General features: G+C 45.7%; 1 long non-coding RNA gene across 1 annotated transcript; it reads right to left on the reverse strand.

Annotated features, from left to right (window-relative positions):
- Positions 1-13,003: 13,003 nt before the first annotated feature.
- LOC120229473 lies at positions 13,004-15,741 on the reverse strand. Its single transcript, XR_005527744.1, has 3 exons — positions 15,574-15,741; positions 13,711-13,851; positions 13,004-13,227 (listed from the first exon to the last, which is right to left on the reverse strand). It is a non-coding gene; the product is annotated as an uncharacterized LOC120229473 (long non-coding RNA).

Here is a 15,741-nt window from a genome sequence, read left to right on the forward strand (position 1 = left end):
CAACAGTAATTGAAAGACTCCTGAAGAATGGAGAACCAGATAGAAGCATGAGACCACTTAAGTGGAGAAATGTAATCAACACAGTTGCTGGGTTGCAATAGACTAAGATTGACTGAAGCAAGAGAAGGGGTGCAGTGGAAGGATACTCCAGAGCTTACAGAATGTTTTAAAGACCAAGAGCAAGAGATGAGGAAGCTCAAGAAACGCAGCAACAACAAAAACTCATGGGTTTTCTTTCTAAAAATGGGAATTTCAACTTTTCTGGGCCATAACCAACAAGAATACATTTTACATGGTGGACCTAGTATATGACAATATGTCTATGAGCACTCAGTGACTAAGGTTTATATGTTGAGCCAGTTAGGACAACATTGCTTCCTGTATTCCCCTTTTCAGAGATTCACTCCTTACATTTGTGTATCATAGTCACTGAGAAGTCCTGCACTAGGAGCTTGTTTAATGCAATATTTCTCAAACAGATTTGATAGCAGTTGGCTCATTATTTCAACAAGTAATTATTGATTTCTTATTATGTGCCAAGTACCAAGCTTTCAAAACAAACAAAGCCTGCCCTCCAAGAGCTTTGAATCTAAAAGACTAACTATTAATCACCCATAAACTACATCTCAAAAAACTTTGACTTGGGTTATTCCAACTCCCAACACTGCTTGTAGAATAAAGCCAACTTGAATGTCAGTCTAATCCAGCACACACTGCCTCACAGGCCGCTGTGGATGGTTCTTCAGGATATAAGAGGGGGAGGAGCACCACTAACATGATTTCCATGGAAACAGCACCATCAGGTTGCACACAGCCCAGCCCACATTGTGGTCCTTGGTGGCTCTGCTCTGGGCTCACTGCTGGGTTGTGCATTACTATACAAGACACGGACCCCACACATCCCACCCCACTGGCAAAGCTTTCGGTCTGAATTACTCTCCTCCTACTCTTCTTGAAACATTTCAAACCTATAAAGAAGTTGAAAATATAATACGATGAATATTATAGCCTAGCTTCTTCCATTGTCAGCATTTTGTCACATTTGTGTTATTGTGTGGATACATAGTCATAAGGACACACACACAAATATATTTATTGGTGAATCATTTGAAAGCAAGTTGCAGACATCATGTCACTCATCCCTAAATACCTCAGCCTGCATCTTTTGAGAATAAGGGCAATCTACATGACCTAACACAATTACCACTCCTAGGAATTCCAATGATGATTCTAGAAAAGCATCTAAGAGCCAGTCCCCCCAAGCATCCCCCAAATGTACTTTACAACATTAAAAACATCAGCTATTGCATTTGACTGGTTATTTTTAAATTAAAAAAATTTTAATTGTTCTTTATTATTTTTTTTTTGAAAGAGAGACAGAGAGCTAGCTGGGGACAGGCAGAAAGAGAAGGGGAGACACAGAATCCGAAGCAGGCTCCAGGCTCCCAGCTGTTAGCACAGAGCCCAATGTGGGGCTCGAACTCACACACTGTGAGATCATGACCCGAGCTGAAGTCAAACGCTTAACCAACTGACCACCCAGGTGCCCTGTATTTTTGGCTGTTATCTTTGTCTATTCTTTTAATCTAGAACAACCTCCCCATCTTTTGCTTTTCATACTATTGACTCATTTGAGGAGTCCAAGTCAACCTGTGTGCAGATTGTTTCACATCTGAATTTGTCTGACTGTTTTATCATGATCAGATTCAGGATACTTATCGCTAGTAATGTCCCATGGGTGATACTGGGCCCTTCACAGTGAGTCACCCACAGGCACATGAATCAGCAGACCAACCTGATCACTTGATCAACTTGATCACAAAAAATGATGGTGTTTGCATGGTCTTTCCATTATGCGGGCACATTTTCCTTGGAAACTAGTGAGTAGTCTATAGGGGTGATATCATGAGACCATAACTACCCTGCTTCTCTTTCCCTGTCAAAAGGCAGTCTCTCTCTATCCCACTTGATGGGTCCTGGTGCCCTTATTCCTATACTTTTCCCCTATTATGATAAAAGGCAGAGGGGAGCAGTCTGGGAAGGGTTGGGGTAGGGGAGGAAAATGAGATCAAGGTCAGTCAAGCTGAGGTTCCGATGCCTTTGTGTGTCCAAGGATGGTCAAGTGTAGAGAAGCACTTGACCCCTAACCTACATTGAGCACTAGCCAAATGGCATTGCTCTAGGACAAAGGAAATTTGGGCTAACTTACCTTCTGTACATTTCACTTATAAGAACAAAACTCTCAAAATTGATTCTTTCCTTTTCACAGTGTTGTCTGAAATTAAGGTAAATTGCTTCTAAGTGAGACACAGCACAGTGGTCCTATTGGCAAATGATTTTATCTGGGTTCTATATAAAGACAATGAATTCTATACTTAATATACTATTTCAGTGAGTGACAACCATATTATTAACCAGGCACATATCAAAGCACTAAGAAACCTGATAGGAGGAGGGAAATCTAGATACAGAATAGTTCTGTACCTTTCTTGTGGTCATAGTTGTATAAGTTACACGTGATAGGGCTGTAGAACTAGATACATATGCACACACACACACACACACACACACACGTGTGTGTGTGTCTGTAAAAGTGGCTCAGAATAAAGTCTGTCCATTGCACCAATGTCAGTTTCCTGGTTTCGAAATTGTAGTATAATAATGTGCACATATTTTGTGTGTGAGGAGAAAACTGAGTGGCAGATACGCTGTTCCTCTCTGCACTGTTTTTGGAAACTTCCGCTGAATCTGTCATTGTTCCAAAGCGAAAAGTTGAGAGGTTAAAAAACTTTGTATTTGAAAAGAAAATAGGATTTTTCAAAGTCTGCACCAAGGCATCATTTGAGGTCCTGCCCACACATCAAGCAGTAGGTAGGAATACCGCTGAATCAAACAAGTCTGGTCTTAGCCAGCCTTGAACACCAAACCGCCCAACTCATCTCGACCTCGGGCATTCTGAATCCCCACATTTTCACCAGCTGTCAAAATTATTTAGGTTGCCTCTCCCTAGTACGGGTTACCCTCCAGCACTGTCGTTCCATTCTCTGGTTGAGCGAGATTGAGGGGACAGGGCTGGCCACATCCTCGGACCTCTGTGCTCACCGTCCTGAGTCTTTTCACTATGAATAATGGAATAGTTCTCTTCTCTCCAGCCTTCTGGAAGGACCTGCCTGCAGGTGTGGCTCCGGAGAGTGAGGAGTGCTCTATTGCCTGCTCTGGGTGCTGGTTTGTGCTCTCACATGGGGCAGGCTTTTATGAGAGAAGCCCTCAGTTCTTCACTGCAAATATAGGGAAGACGGCTGCAGACCCCAACTGCTCCACCATTGACTGGGTAGGAAAGTTCCATTTGGGATAGAGGGATAAACTACCATATCCACACATTGAATCCAAATTGCACTCTCCAAACCAGCTTCCCTATAATAAACAGAATGCTATATTGAATCCTTACCTTTCTGGTGTTTATTTTTCTATACTTTCAGAACTCGAGATAGATGAGGCTGTGCCTGATCAGCCCCTTACAACTCCATAGCAGGGTTTGTTATTAATAGCCTTGTTAGCAAATGAGTAGGTGAGCAGGAAAGGGAAAGAGGAAAAGAAATGAAAGGCTCTTTACCAATTCTAATCTTCCCAGGGGCCATTGCTTCAAGTACCAGCCTGTTTAAGTAAAAGCAGGACTGGACAATGAAATATTCAGAAACCCAAGTCACTGGTCCTGGTCTTTGTATTGAAATTATCCCATTTGCTTTCATATACGTTATAAGAATCTAAATCTTATACAATTATGGAAATTTTGTTTAAACTGTGAAGGTTCAGTCTGGTTTTCCTCACATTATTTCCCTATATTTTTACCCAAACTTCTCTTTTTGGGTTGGGAACATCAGGAGAGCCCTCCTGTGGATAGTTTAACAACTGTAATCTGCTCTTCTAACCCAGTGTTCGGGGTAGAGAATTCTGTCAGCTTTGTGAGTCAGCTAGTAGATTCCGATCTTGGGAGCTGGAGTCTTTAAATGAATGCTTATTGCCCTGTGCAAAATGAAAGTGATTATAGACTAGATCTTGCCACTGCCACAGGAAAGGGAAAAAGCCACATCCATGCAAAGCATTTCTAGGAGACAACACAGAAGGCAGTTTTGTTTTGCGGCTGAGAGGTTCATGTCATTAAAAGACTCACACTGGGGGCAAAATGCCCCAATGCCAATATTTCCCCAAATTCGAACCCTACATTGAATCAAACTCTCCTGAACAAGACAAGGAACCTAGCCTCTTAAAAAATATATTTGCAATTTTTTGAATAGAAAATGTCCTGTATTTAAGTTTTACAATTTTTTTCCTTTAAAAAATATAACATTTTTCCTTTTCAATTTTATTTGATGTTATTCATTCTCAAGTTAGTTAATGTACAGTGTAGTCTTGGCTTCAAGAGTAGAACCAAGGGATTCATCATTTACAAACAACAGCCAGTGTGCATCCCAATAAGTGCCCTCTTTAACGTCCATCCCCCATCTAGCCCATCCCCCATCCACCTCCCCTCTAGCAACCTCTGTTCTCTGTATTTAAGAGTCTCCTACGGTTCGCTTCCCTCTCTTTATTGTGAACTATAAAATACATACATAAGCGTGGTTAATGTTGAATTCACCACCCAGGTCAATACCAAGAACTTTTTACCTTCCCTTCGAAGGGAAGTTCTCCTCTTATTTATCACATGACTGTTTAACTTCCCTTCAATTACGCCTCTCATTTATAACGTGACTGCTGTTTGCTACCTGTTCATGATGCCATCTTGACCAGAAAACGTGTTAGGTCTGGGGATATTTATATACAGCCATAACTCCTTTTTCCCCCTAACTTTATTTACTTAATTACTTACTTACTTAATTATTTTTAAATTTATTTGTTGTTTAATTTACATCCAAGTTAGTTAGCATTTGGTGCGACGATGATTTCAGGAGCAGATTCCTTAATGCCCCTCACCCATTTAGCTCATTCCCCCCTACAACCCCTCCAGCAACCCTCTGTTTGTTCTAGAATCTTTTATGTCTTGCCCCTCCTCTCTGTTTTCATATTATTTTTGCTTCTCTTCCTTATGTTCATCTGTTTTGTATCTTAAATTCCTCATATGAGTGAAGTCATATGATATCTGTTTTTCTCTGACTAATTTCACTTAACATAAGACCCTCCAGTTCCCTCCAAGGTGTTGCAAATGGCAAGATTTCGTTCTTTTTGATTGCCGAGTACTACTCCATTGTGTATATATATGACATCTTCTTCATCCATTCATCTGTTGATGGAAATCTGGGCTCTTTCCATGCTTTTGCTATTGCCGATAGTGCTGTATACAGCCATAATTCCTAAAAGGCACTTCAGTTGGGCATGGAACCCTTCACTACTAGTGAATTTTCCCTCAACACCTTGCTCCCTTGTCTTCTGGCAAGGACCTTAGGCTGTCTCTCTGATGGCCATTCCTTAGTATACAATGTCTTTTCTTGGGGCTCGTGGCTGGCTCAGTCGGTAGAGCATGGGACTCTTGGTGTCAGGGTCTTGAGTTTCAGCCTCACGTGGGGCGTAGAGCCTTCTAAAAACAAAACAAAATAAAATAAAATAAAGTAAAATAAAATAAAATAAAATCTCTTTTCCTTTTAGTAGTTTGGAAATTTTATCATGTCTGATCTGTAGTTTCCCTGTGATGCATCTAAACATGGACTTTTGTTTGTAAGTTTATCTTACTTTGTCCTGAGGGTGTTTTTTTGGTCTGGGGAGTTCATAATTTCTTCCAGTCTTGAAGTAACTAGCCATGTCTTACTTAACTTTGCCTCTTCCCCATTCTGTCTGATAGATTGGGAGATTTCAATACCTTTTCTACAGATCTTTCATGTTTCTCTCTCCTCTCTCTGCTATATCCACACTGATTTTCTCAATTCTATCTTACAAATGTCTAAATCATCAAGTTTTTTTTCCAGCTCACTGTTTATCTCACTTAGTTGATCTCTTGCTTCAATAACTATAATTTACTTTTCCAATCTGAGGGGTTTTTTAATGTTTACTTATTTTTGAGAGACAGAGAGAGACAGAGCATGAGTAGGGAAAGAGCAGAGAGCGAGGGAGACACAGAGTCTCCCCAAAGGCTTCTTTTTAATCCATATTGATTTTGATTTCTAATTGCCATTTTTTTGTTGCATAACTCTCTATTCTTATTTACAGTTGCCATTATTTCTTCTATCTTTCTGAGGAACATGAATACACACATTTAAAGTCCTTCTCAGGGCACGTGGATGGCTCAGTTGCTTAAGTGTCCAACTCTTGATTTCAGCTCAGGTCATGATCTCATGGTTCTTGAGACTGAGCCCCATGTCAGGCTCTGTGCTGACACCATAGAGCTTGCTTGGGATTCTCTCTCTCCCTCTCTTTGCCTTTCCCCAGTACTCTCTCTCTCTATCTCTCTCTCTGAAGAATAAATAAATTAAAAAAATTAAAGTTCTTTTCAATTTTCTCTCTTTTTCTACCTTTTTCAGAAAGGGATTTTCTAATTTGTTAGCTTTCTGGCTGTCTTCCGAGACACCTGCTTTCTTCGTCATGTTTATTTGGCATCGGGGTTATACTTTCAATCTTTCAGCATTTACCTTTCTCTGTTCTTCAATTCCATGACCCTCTCAGGCAAAACTTCTAGAGACTGCAATTCAGAGGAAGTTCAAGGTTCTCACCCCAAAGGAACATTGCCTCTCCGAACCTAGAAATGGTAAGCAACAAACTTGTCCAGAGCCTGGTAACATCAGTATCTGCCTGACTTCTCCCTTCACTGTGGGCGGGTAGCTGTTCTCTGGCGGCATCCCCAAGTAGGCAGAGCACTTGAGCCTTCTTTCATGGGTGACGAGATGTAATCACAGCTCTTGATCTCGTGATGGAGGGCCAGCGCCGATTTCCAGCCTCACATCAGGTCATCACATTCCATCCCCCTCAACACTGAAGTTATGGCCCATGTATGCATCCTTCCTGCATTCCTTCCTCTCCCTCTGGCTTCCTACTAAATGTGGTGGGTTTGCCGGATGCTCCTCTAGGCAAGCTTGTCCTTCCCCGTGACGTCAGCATTTACAGGTGCACCAATGATTCTCGACAACCCACCTGTTCTCCTGAGCTTCTTAGCAACCATGTGGTTGTCTAAGGGATGCCCTTCGGGGCCTCCCAACTTATAAACTCCAAACCCAGAGTCGTCATCTTTTCTCCATAAATATCGTCCTCCAACTTCTGCAGCTCATATTTCAACAAATGTCTAGTCATCCAAGGCAAAAGAATATCCCAGAGAGCTTCCTCATGTGATCTGTCCTCACAGTTAATCAGTTCTCTTGCCTGAAACTTGAGTGGCTCCCTTTCTTCCCTTTCCACCCTTACTGCCTTTGTTCGGGCTCATACACCCCTGGCCCAGACAGCCACAGCTGCCTTGGTGCTCTGCATGTGACCAGAGGTTAGACCACGAAGCTGGTCACTCTCCTGAGGCCACCTTCTCTCCCCATCTCCTGAACGGCTGCCACTCTGAACCTCCTAGAACATGGTCAGGATTCTCAGAAATGTCCCCTTTGACTATTAGATCAAAACACTTTATCAGCACAGCCTAAATGCCTTCACAATCTGCATGCATTTCCCAGGACCCTTCCTGTGCTACCTGATGCTTTGGCAACTCTCATATGAACTGTGGCTTCTATACCTTTGCATACACTGTCCCTTGAATGGGAATTTCTACTTCTTTACCTTTTTGTCCAACACAGGAAACTTCTCCCCATTCTTCAAGAATCTCCCAATCTGGGGTACCTGGGTTGTTTAGTTGGCTGAGCATCAGACTCTTGACTTCCACTCAAGTCATGATCCCAGGGTCATGGGATTGAGGTTTGTATTGGGCTCTGCACTGAGCATGGAGTCTACTTAAGATTTTCTCTCTATGTCTCTGTCTCTGTCTCTCTCTCTCCCACACTGCCACTGTTCCCCCCTGCTCATGTGTGGTCTTGCGCTCTCTCTAAAAATATTTTTAAAAATCTCCCAATCTAGGAAAACTTCCCTGATTCAATCCAAGCGCCATTCCAATTCTAAGACCCCACTATCCCATGCACCTACATGAGATGTTTATCTGCCTCTGGTCCAGGAGCTGTCTAAGGGTATGGCTCTGCTTTTTCTGTCATTGGAGGGAAGTGCAGCCAGGAGCTAATGCTCCTGTTTTCCTGAACATGTGATTGAGTTGAGTAGCAGAAGTGGTCACAAGCAAACAATGACTTGGGCACTGGCATCCTGACAATTTAGTGTCAACATTGCAGATATTCTCTGACTTCTTTCATGGACTCAATCGCTAGTATACAGCTACTGACATAAATTAAATTTACAGAAACTAGGAAAAATGATCCTCTCTCTCCAAGATAGCTATTACTAAAATTCCAATGTACCCACAGGAGGTAACAATTAGATGGGGCAGAGAATGAATGAATGGATACTTCACTCAGTCCTCAAAATCCTTGGGAGACTAAATAGGTAAATAAATAAAATTCTCATAAAGTTTCTGGGGGCACATAAAGCTGGGAGAGGAGATGGTCCTGTGGTTAATAATTCAGCTCTTGGGCTCTTTACTGCAAATTGAAGCCATAGTCAGCTAATACTGCACTGCCACCAGAAGAGCTGTAATTAAAAGCAATTACTAGGGGTGCCTAGGTGGCATCTGACTTTGGCCCAGGTCATGGTCTCTCAGTTCATGGGTTCGAGCCCCATGTCGGGCTCTGTGCTGACAGCTCAGAGCCTGGAGCCTGCTTTGGATTCTCAAAAATAAATAACCATTAAATAAACATTAAAAATTTAAAAAAAAAAAAAAAAGCAATGACTATACTGAGCGTTGGCAGGGATGTGGAGAAACTGGAACTATCTCACACTGCTGGTAGGAGTGTAAACAGAGCACAATCACTCTGGAAACAGTTGGGCTGTTTTTTAAAAAGTTAAACAGGCACCTACCATATAACCCAGCCATTCCACTGCTAAGTGTTTACCTAAGAGAAAAGAAAACAGGTGTCCACACAAAGGTTTGTGTGTAATTGTTCATGACAGCTTTCTTTGTTTTTTTTTTTTTAATAAAAAAAAGATTTCTTTGAGAGAAAGAGAGAGAGAGACGGTGACAGAGGATCCAAAGTGGGCTCAGTGCTGACAACAGGGAGCCCAGTGCAGGACTCGAACTCACAAACTGTGAGGTCATGACCTGAGTCAAATTCAGATGCTTAACCGACTGAGCCACCCAAGTGCCCCATGGCAGCTTTATTCGAAAAATCCCCAAATGTCCACCATGTGAATCGATAAGCAGATCATGGTTCTCTGTACAATGGGTTCCTACTCAGTAATAAAAAGGAATGAGCTACTGATACGTGTAACAACACACATGGGTATCGACATATTCATGCAGAGCAAAAGAAGCCACCCCGGAAGGTAAATACCGGATGATTCCAGAAATCATTCTAGAAATGCGAACTAATCTACAGCGACAGAAAGCAGAAGAGTGTGGCCTGAGGATGGGTAGAAGATGGGAGGGTGGTGGTGCAGGAAGAAGAAACAGCAAAGTGCCCCCCATCTAGCAGTGATGAGGATGTCTACCATCTCGAGCATGGTAATGGTCCCACTGGTATATACGTGTGTCCGAACTTAACAAACACTATACTTCAAACGCGCAGTGTAGTTCTTTACCTGACAATTATACACAATATGTTACAAAAAGAGAAAGAAAGAAAGAAAGAAAGAAAGAAAGAAAGAAAGAAAGAAAGAAAGAAGAAAGAAAATCAGAAATCAAAAGTTGTAGGTAAATATTATGTCCATCTAGAGAGTTTCAATAATACAAACTATCCCAACAACTAGGCATTATTAATGGGGTGTTATGGACTGAAGCGTGTCCCCCACCCCACTCCACGTTGATTAGTTGAAGCCCTAACCCTCAATGCAATGGTATTTGGGGATAGGATTTTTGGCAGGTGATTAGGGTTGAATTAGGTCATGGAGGGGGTCCTTGTGGTGAGGTTAGTGGTTTCATAAGAAGACAAAGAGAGAGACCTCTCCCTCTCTGCACACACAAGGAAAGGCCATGTTAGGTAACGGAGAGAAAACATCTGTCTACAGACCAGAAAGCGAGCTCTCCCCAGAACCTGATCACACCGGAACCCTGCTCTCAAACTTCCAGGCTCTAGAGCAATGGGGGGAAAGTGCTGAGCCTACGGTGTTGATCCGGCAGCAGAAGTTGACGCAGACACAGGACAGGGTTGCCGTAAGGGAGATGACATAACATGGTGCCCTGAGGTCTTGCACGGCGAGGTTCACTGGGGAGGCCGTAGGTCATGTCTAAAAATGAATAAATTAGGAATTCGCAACACAGGCACGCAGTGTAGACACGCGACAAAATAGAGCTGGAGAAACAGCAAGAGAGTTTCACGTGGTTCAGGGACTCGGGGCCTGGAGGCAGAGGCCTGATTTTGCTGTTGTTGTTGTTATAATTTTAACCCTTTTGGGTTTCTGTAAAAATCTGTACTTGTCATAATTACTTTGATAAAATACATTTCAAATATAAAAAAAATTCTCTTTTTAATGTTGATTTATCTTTGAGAGAGACAGAGGGCGGGGGGGGGGGGCGGGGAGGGGCAGAGTGAGTGGGAAACACAGAATCTGAAGCAGCTCCAGGCTCCGAGCTGTCAGCACAGAGCCTGACACGGGGCTCGAACTCAAGCCGTAAGATGATAACCTGAGTTGGAGCCAGGTGCTTAACCGACTGAGCCACCCAGGCGCCCCAAAATAAAATTCTTAAAATAGAGCTTTGGGAGCAGGAGTCAGACAGGGCAGGCTCGGGGGCCTGGCCCCATGACTTGCAGGCTGGTGGCCAAGTCAAGGCTTCAGGGTCCTTGTGTGTGAGGTGAGGGAGGAGTGAACCCTGGGCTGGAGCCCATGTGGGATTCCGGAGATAATCCCAGGAAACAGTAGCCCAGTACAGGGTCTCCAGGAAGAAGACGCAGGGAGACAGGGACAATCTGAACAAGGGACTTGACTTACCCAGGACCCCCAGGGGGTTAGTAGCACCAGCAGGATGTGATCAAACAAATCGGACTGCAGTGTCTGTGGGTCACATCCCGGTGGGTCTGGAGGGCCCGCAGGAGTGCTGGAGATCACTCTCCACGTGCCCTAAGGCATTTGACAAAATCCCTAGGGGCACCGCAGTCCTTCTGGAAATCCATGGCCCAGCAGCACACTCCTCCAAGGGGCACCCCTAGCTGCCCGGTTGACCCATCCAGAGAAAGGAGTTTGAAGGATAAGCATCCACCACTAGAATGAGCATTGGGGGTTCTGGATCTGGTGCTCACATTCCAGGTCTCTCAGCAACTTAGACTGGGCGGGGGAAGGGAAGAGAGGTTAGAACCCACGTCTGTCCAATTTGGGGTGATGTCTTACATACTCTATAATGGGGTCTACACACGCTGGGGCCAGCAGAAATGGGAGGAGCCACTGAGAAGCAGGTAACAGCTGGCACTCACAGCCAATGCATCTGCCAGTTCCACTTGATGCCAGAGCGTGGGTTAACTGCTCCACACGGGAAGGACAGGGATTTTACGGAGTCCCAAGCTAAATGTCGCCGCCCGTGTGACCATGGCCCCCAGAAGGTCCTGTCCAGCCTAAGGCACCATTCCTTGAATGGCTCAGGGCATGAAGGGAATGACTGGCCTCCTTTGTGAGTCAGATCAAGGCACAGCCATTATTTGAGATGGATGCACATAAAGCGCACTGCACAAGCTGACCGTGAACTTCCTGCCAAACGCACACGCGGAGTTTAGCAGGTGCTAGGAGCTGTCTACCCATTTACTCCTGTTTCCCCTGGAGCTTCAAAACAACCCTCGGAAGTAGGAGCTCATTCTGATTTTAAAGGGGAAATCTCTGCTGCTTGGAGATGCTGGCGACAGGGCCAAGGTGGCACAGCTGGGCAAATTCCAGGTTCAAAAGAGACCCCCTGACGCTGAAGCCCATTCCTGTAACCCTGGGTGCTGCCTCTGCAATCCAAAACTCAGTCTGGGGACGCCATGTGCTCTAACTAATGCCTAAAGGTTCTGGGCTGCTCATATATTAGGAAGGTTTTCTTTAGAAAGAGAGGTTTGAGCGTTCTTGGTAGGTCCTAAGAATAGAATTCATTCCAGTAAACCAGAGTTTCCTCCATGTGGGGAAGAAGCGCCCCACTCAGAGACACTCGGTGGCACCTTGTGCCTGGCTGTGAAGGCTGATGGCGCTCCAGGGTGGGGGCCACTGTAGAGAGAAGCCCCCCCCCTCCACTGCTCCTGAAAGTGCTGTTGAGAAGTATGTGCTCAGATGGAAAGTCTGAGCAAAGGGGGTCCAGAGACTCCCTCCCAAAAAAAGCTCTCTGAGCCTGTTCATAAGAATTGACCTCCTGGGGGCGCCTGGGTGGCTTAGTTGGTTAAGCGTCCAACTTTCGCTCAGGTCATGATCTCGCGGTTCGTGGGTTCGGGCCCCGCGTCGGGCTCTGTGCTGACTGCCAGCTCAGAGCCTGGAGCCTGTTTCAGTCTGTGACTCCCTCTCTCTCTGACCCTCCCCTGCTCACGCTGTCTCTCTCTTTCTCCTAGAAATAAATAAAACATTAAAAAAAAAAAAAAAAGAATTGACCTCCTGCCCTGACTGCTGGGGACCCAGCTGGCCCACCTCGCTGTGGACCTGTCCCTTCCACGTGTCCGTGTCCAGGCCCGTCACTGCAGCCAGGGCTGGGGCCCCACTCACAGCGGCCTCTGAAGCACCCAACACTGGGGGTGGGGAGTGGGACACATTTTTACAGGGGCCTCTGATCAACCTGAGACATTTCCAGTGACTTCCAATGCTGACTGAGGCCACCTCAGCACCAGCTGATGCAAGAATTTTACAAGTGAGTCACTTCGCGGTTCCTTTTTCTGCCAGATCTCACATCTTCTCTATTAATACAGGTGACAGCGCGCTCACCTACAACGGCGCCGCGTCCTCCCCAGGCCACCTTCTGGTACGTGTGAATTCAGGGGGGGGTTCGGGCTGAAGGCTGCCTGCTTGGTGTCTGGCCGAGCTGGAGAGCCGGGGGCTTGAGGCCACCTCGTCCCCTGTTAGTGTGACGTTCCGTAGCCGCCGGGGATGACACGAATTTTCTTCAGGCCGGGCCGCTGCAGGACTCTGATCTGAGCCACTTTTCCGTTTCTTCTTTGTCTGAAGCTGAGACACAAAGGAAATAAATGTAGCAGGAAGGATTTAGAATTGGTTGGTAAGGATTTTTAACATCAAATAAATGGAGTGTTTCCTACGACTTAGACAAAAGGAGGCTAGAAGATAGTATCAGGATCCTGTCTGCTTATAATTTATTTGATACAAAATTGCATTTATGTCATCGGTTAGGGATACTCTGTATAGTTTAAAAGCAGAATGCCTTTCATCCCGTAATCATTCTCAGACCGCACTGCGTTCCTGGCTTAATAGGCCCCTTCAGGTGTGCACGGACACGCGTTTGAATTCCATTTTATTTTTCGTAACATCTCGTTACCAGCATTTTCCCATCAGTCAAAACATTTCATGAGAAATACCCAATGGTTCCATTTTTTCCCCATTTCCTGGTTATATTATGATTAAGTCCCTTCCTCTTTTGGGGGGTGTTTGGATGGTTGGCTACCTTTGCTCTGACTCCTGCTTTCATTCACTTACTCCGTGGGCGCCGAAGGCCAGCCGCGCACCCGGCGCCCCACTGGGCACCGATGATTCCGTGGGAAGCTTTCTCCCAGAGCTGACGCCTCAGCCGCTCAGGCGAGTCAGTAATTTGAAGACAGTCATAAAGCACAATAAGCCCTGCGAAGGAAAAGTCTGGCGAGCTCTAAAAATACGTGATTGGGGGTCTGATTTCGATTGTGGGGAAGGGATGGCCAAGGAGGGCTTCTCAAAAACAAAAATGGTTAAGCTGAGATGGGAAGGAAGAGTCGGAGGTGGTCAGGTGTGTGTGTGTGTGTGCGCGCGTGTGCATGTGTGTGCGAGTCGTGTGTATCTGTGCAAGTGTGTGTGCATTTGCGCGTGTGTGAGTATATGTGCATATGTGACAGCGCGGCCTTGTGCGTGTAGGTGAGTGTGTATGTATGTGCAAATGTGTGAACATTGTATGTGTGCTTGTGTGCCTCTGTGTTTGTGTGAATATGTGCTAGTGTATCTAGTGTATGTGAGTGTGTGTATGTGTGCATGTGTGTGTATATGTATGTGTGCATGCGTGACAGTGTGACCCTGTGAGTGTATGTGTGTGCATGTGTGTGAGTGTGTGAATGTGTGTGAATGCATGTGCTTTGCATGTGCGCATGTGAAGGTGTTTGTGCTCCTGTATGTGCATGTGTGTGTAAACATATGTAAATGTGGGTGAGTGTGTAGCCGTGTGTGTGACCATGTGTGACTGGGTATATGCACACATATGTGCATGTATGAATGTGTGCTGATGTGTGTAAGTGTGCCAGTGTGTGCACATGTATGTGCATTTGTGTGAGGGTATTGCATGTGCCTGAGTGTATGCATGTGTGTGTGAGTGTGTGGGCGTGTGAGTGTATGTGAGTGTGTACCTATATGTGCATATATGAGATGGTATGTGCATGTGTGAGAGTGTGTGACTGTGTGTGCATGTGTGATTTGTGACTATTTGTATGTGCCTATGTGTGGATGTGTGTGGCCCTGTGTGCGTGCATGTCTGTGAGTGTGTGTGTGTGTGCATGTGTGAGTGTGTGTGCATTCTGAATATGTGTGACTATGTGTATGTGTGTGGTTGTGTGTGTGTGTGTATGTGCGTGTATGTGAGTGTGTGTGAGTGTGTGCATGTGTGTCCCAGCAGGGAGGGGTGAGGAGCTGTGCAAATGACGAAGAGCTGGTGTGAAGGGCTGAGGCAGCACCTGCAGGTCCAGGCCCTTGTAGGGGGACCGGTAGCCGCGGGGTCAGCGGTGGGAGCAGGGGCCGCAGAATGAGCGTGGACGAAGATTCCAGACTTAGGAGATTATCCTGGGAGCAACGAGGGGCTTTAAGCGAGAGGGGGTCAGGGGACCCCGTGTCCACGCTAAGACAACTCGGGCGCACCACAGAGATGGTCTGGGGGCTACGTGGAGATCTTGCCGGGAGAGCAGGGGAGAAGCTGACGCTGCACTGGCCGGAGCTAAGTCAGGTGGACTGGAACTCCAGCGTGTTAGTGGGCCGGAGGGCGGGGGAGGCGAGGGACGGCGGCCAGAGTGGGCTCCAGGTTTCTGATTTCCAGTTCAACAGTCATCCCAGGTGCTGCCCATCCTGGCCACCGCCCAGGGCTAAGCCTCCACTGGCCCCCCCCCCGGGAGCCTCCCTGCCTCCTGTCCTCCACCCGTCTCACATTCTCCCCATAGCCACTCCCCACAGGGAGCATCTTCTATAGACCTAAACCAAATCGTGTCAGTCGTCGTCTCAAATACTCCAATATTTTCCTATTGCTTTAGAATAAAACTCAGTCTTTACCTGCGTACGGTCATTGCTTAGGCTGTTTGCAAGCGGTCTCCTCTCCCCGCAGAGCACACTTACCTTCTCGGACACTGGCTGAGCCGCAGGACTTGTCAATGAAATGTGGCAGAAGTGATGTGTGTTGCCACAAGGTGGAAGGCTTCAGTGACAATGCATTGTGGTGCTTCATTCCAAGGCTGGAGGCCATCCTGTCATCGTGGATTCCACGGTGAAGGCAATCACACGGAA

Source organism: Hyaena hyaena, unplaced genomic scaffold, assembly GCF_003009895.1.
Source record: "Hyaena hyaena isolate Hyena2069 unplaced genomic scaffold, ASM300989v1 scaffold_31, whole genome shotgun sequence".
In the NCBI taxonomy this organism is placed as follows: domain Eukaryota; kingdom Metazoa; phylum Chordata; class Mammalia; order Carnivora; family Hyaenidae; genus Hyaena; species Hyaena hyaena.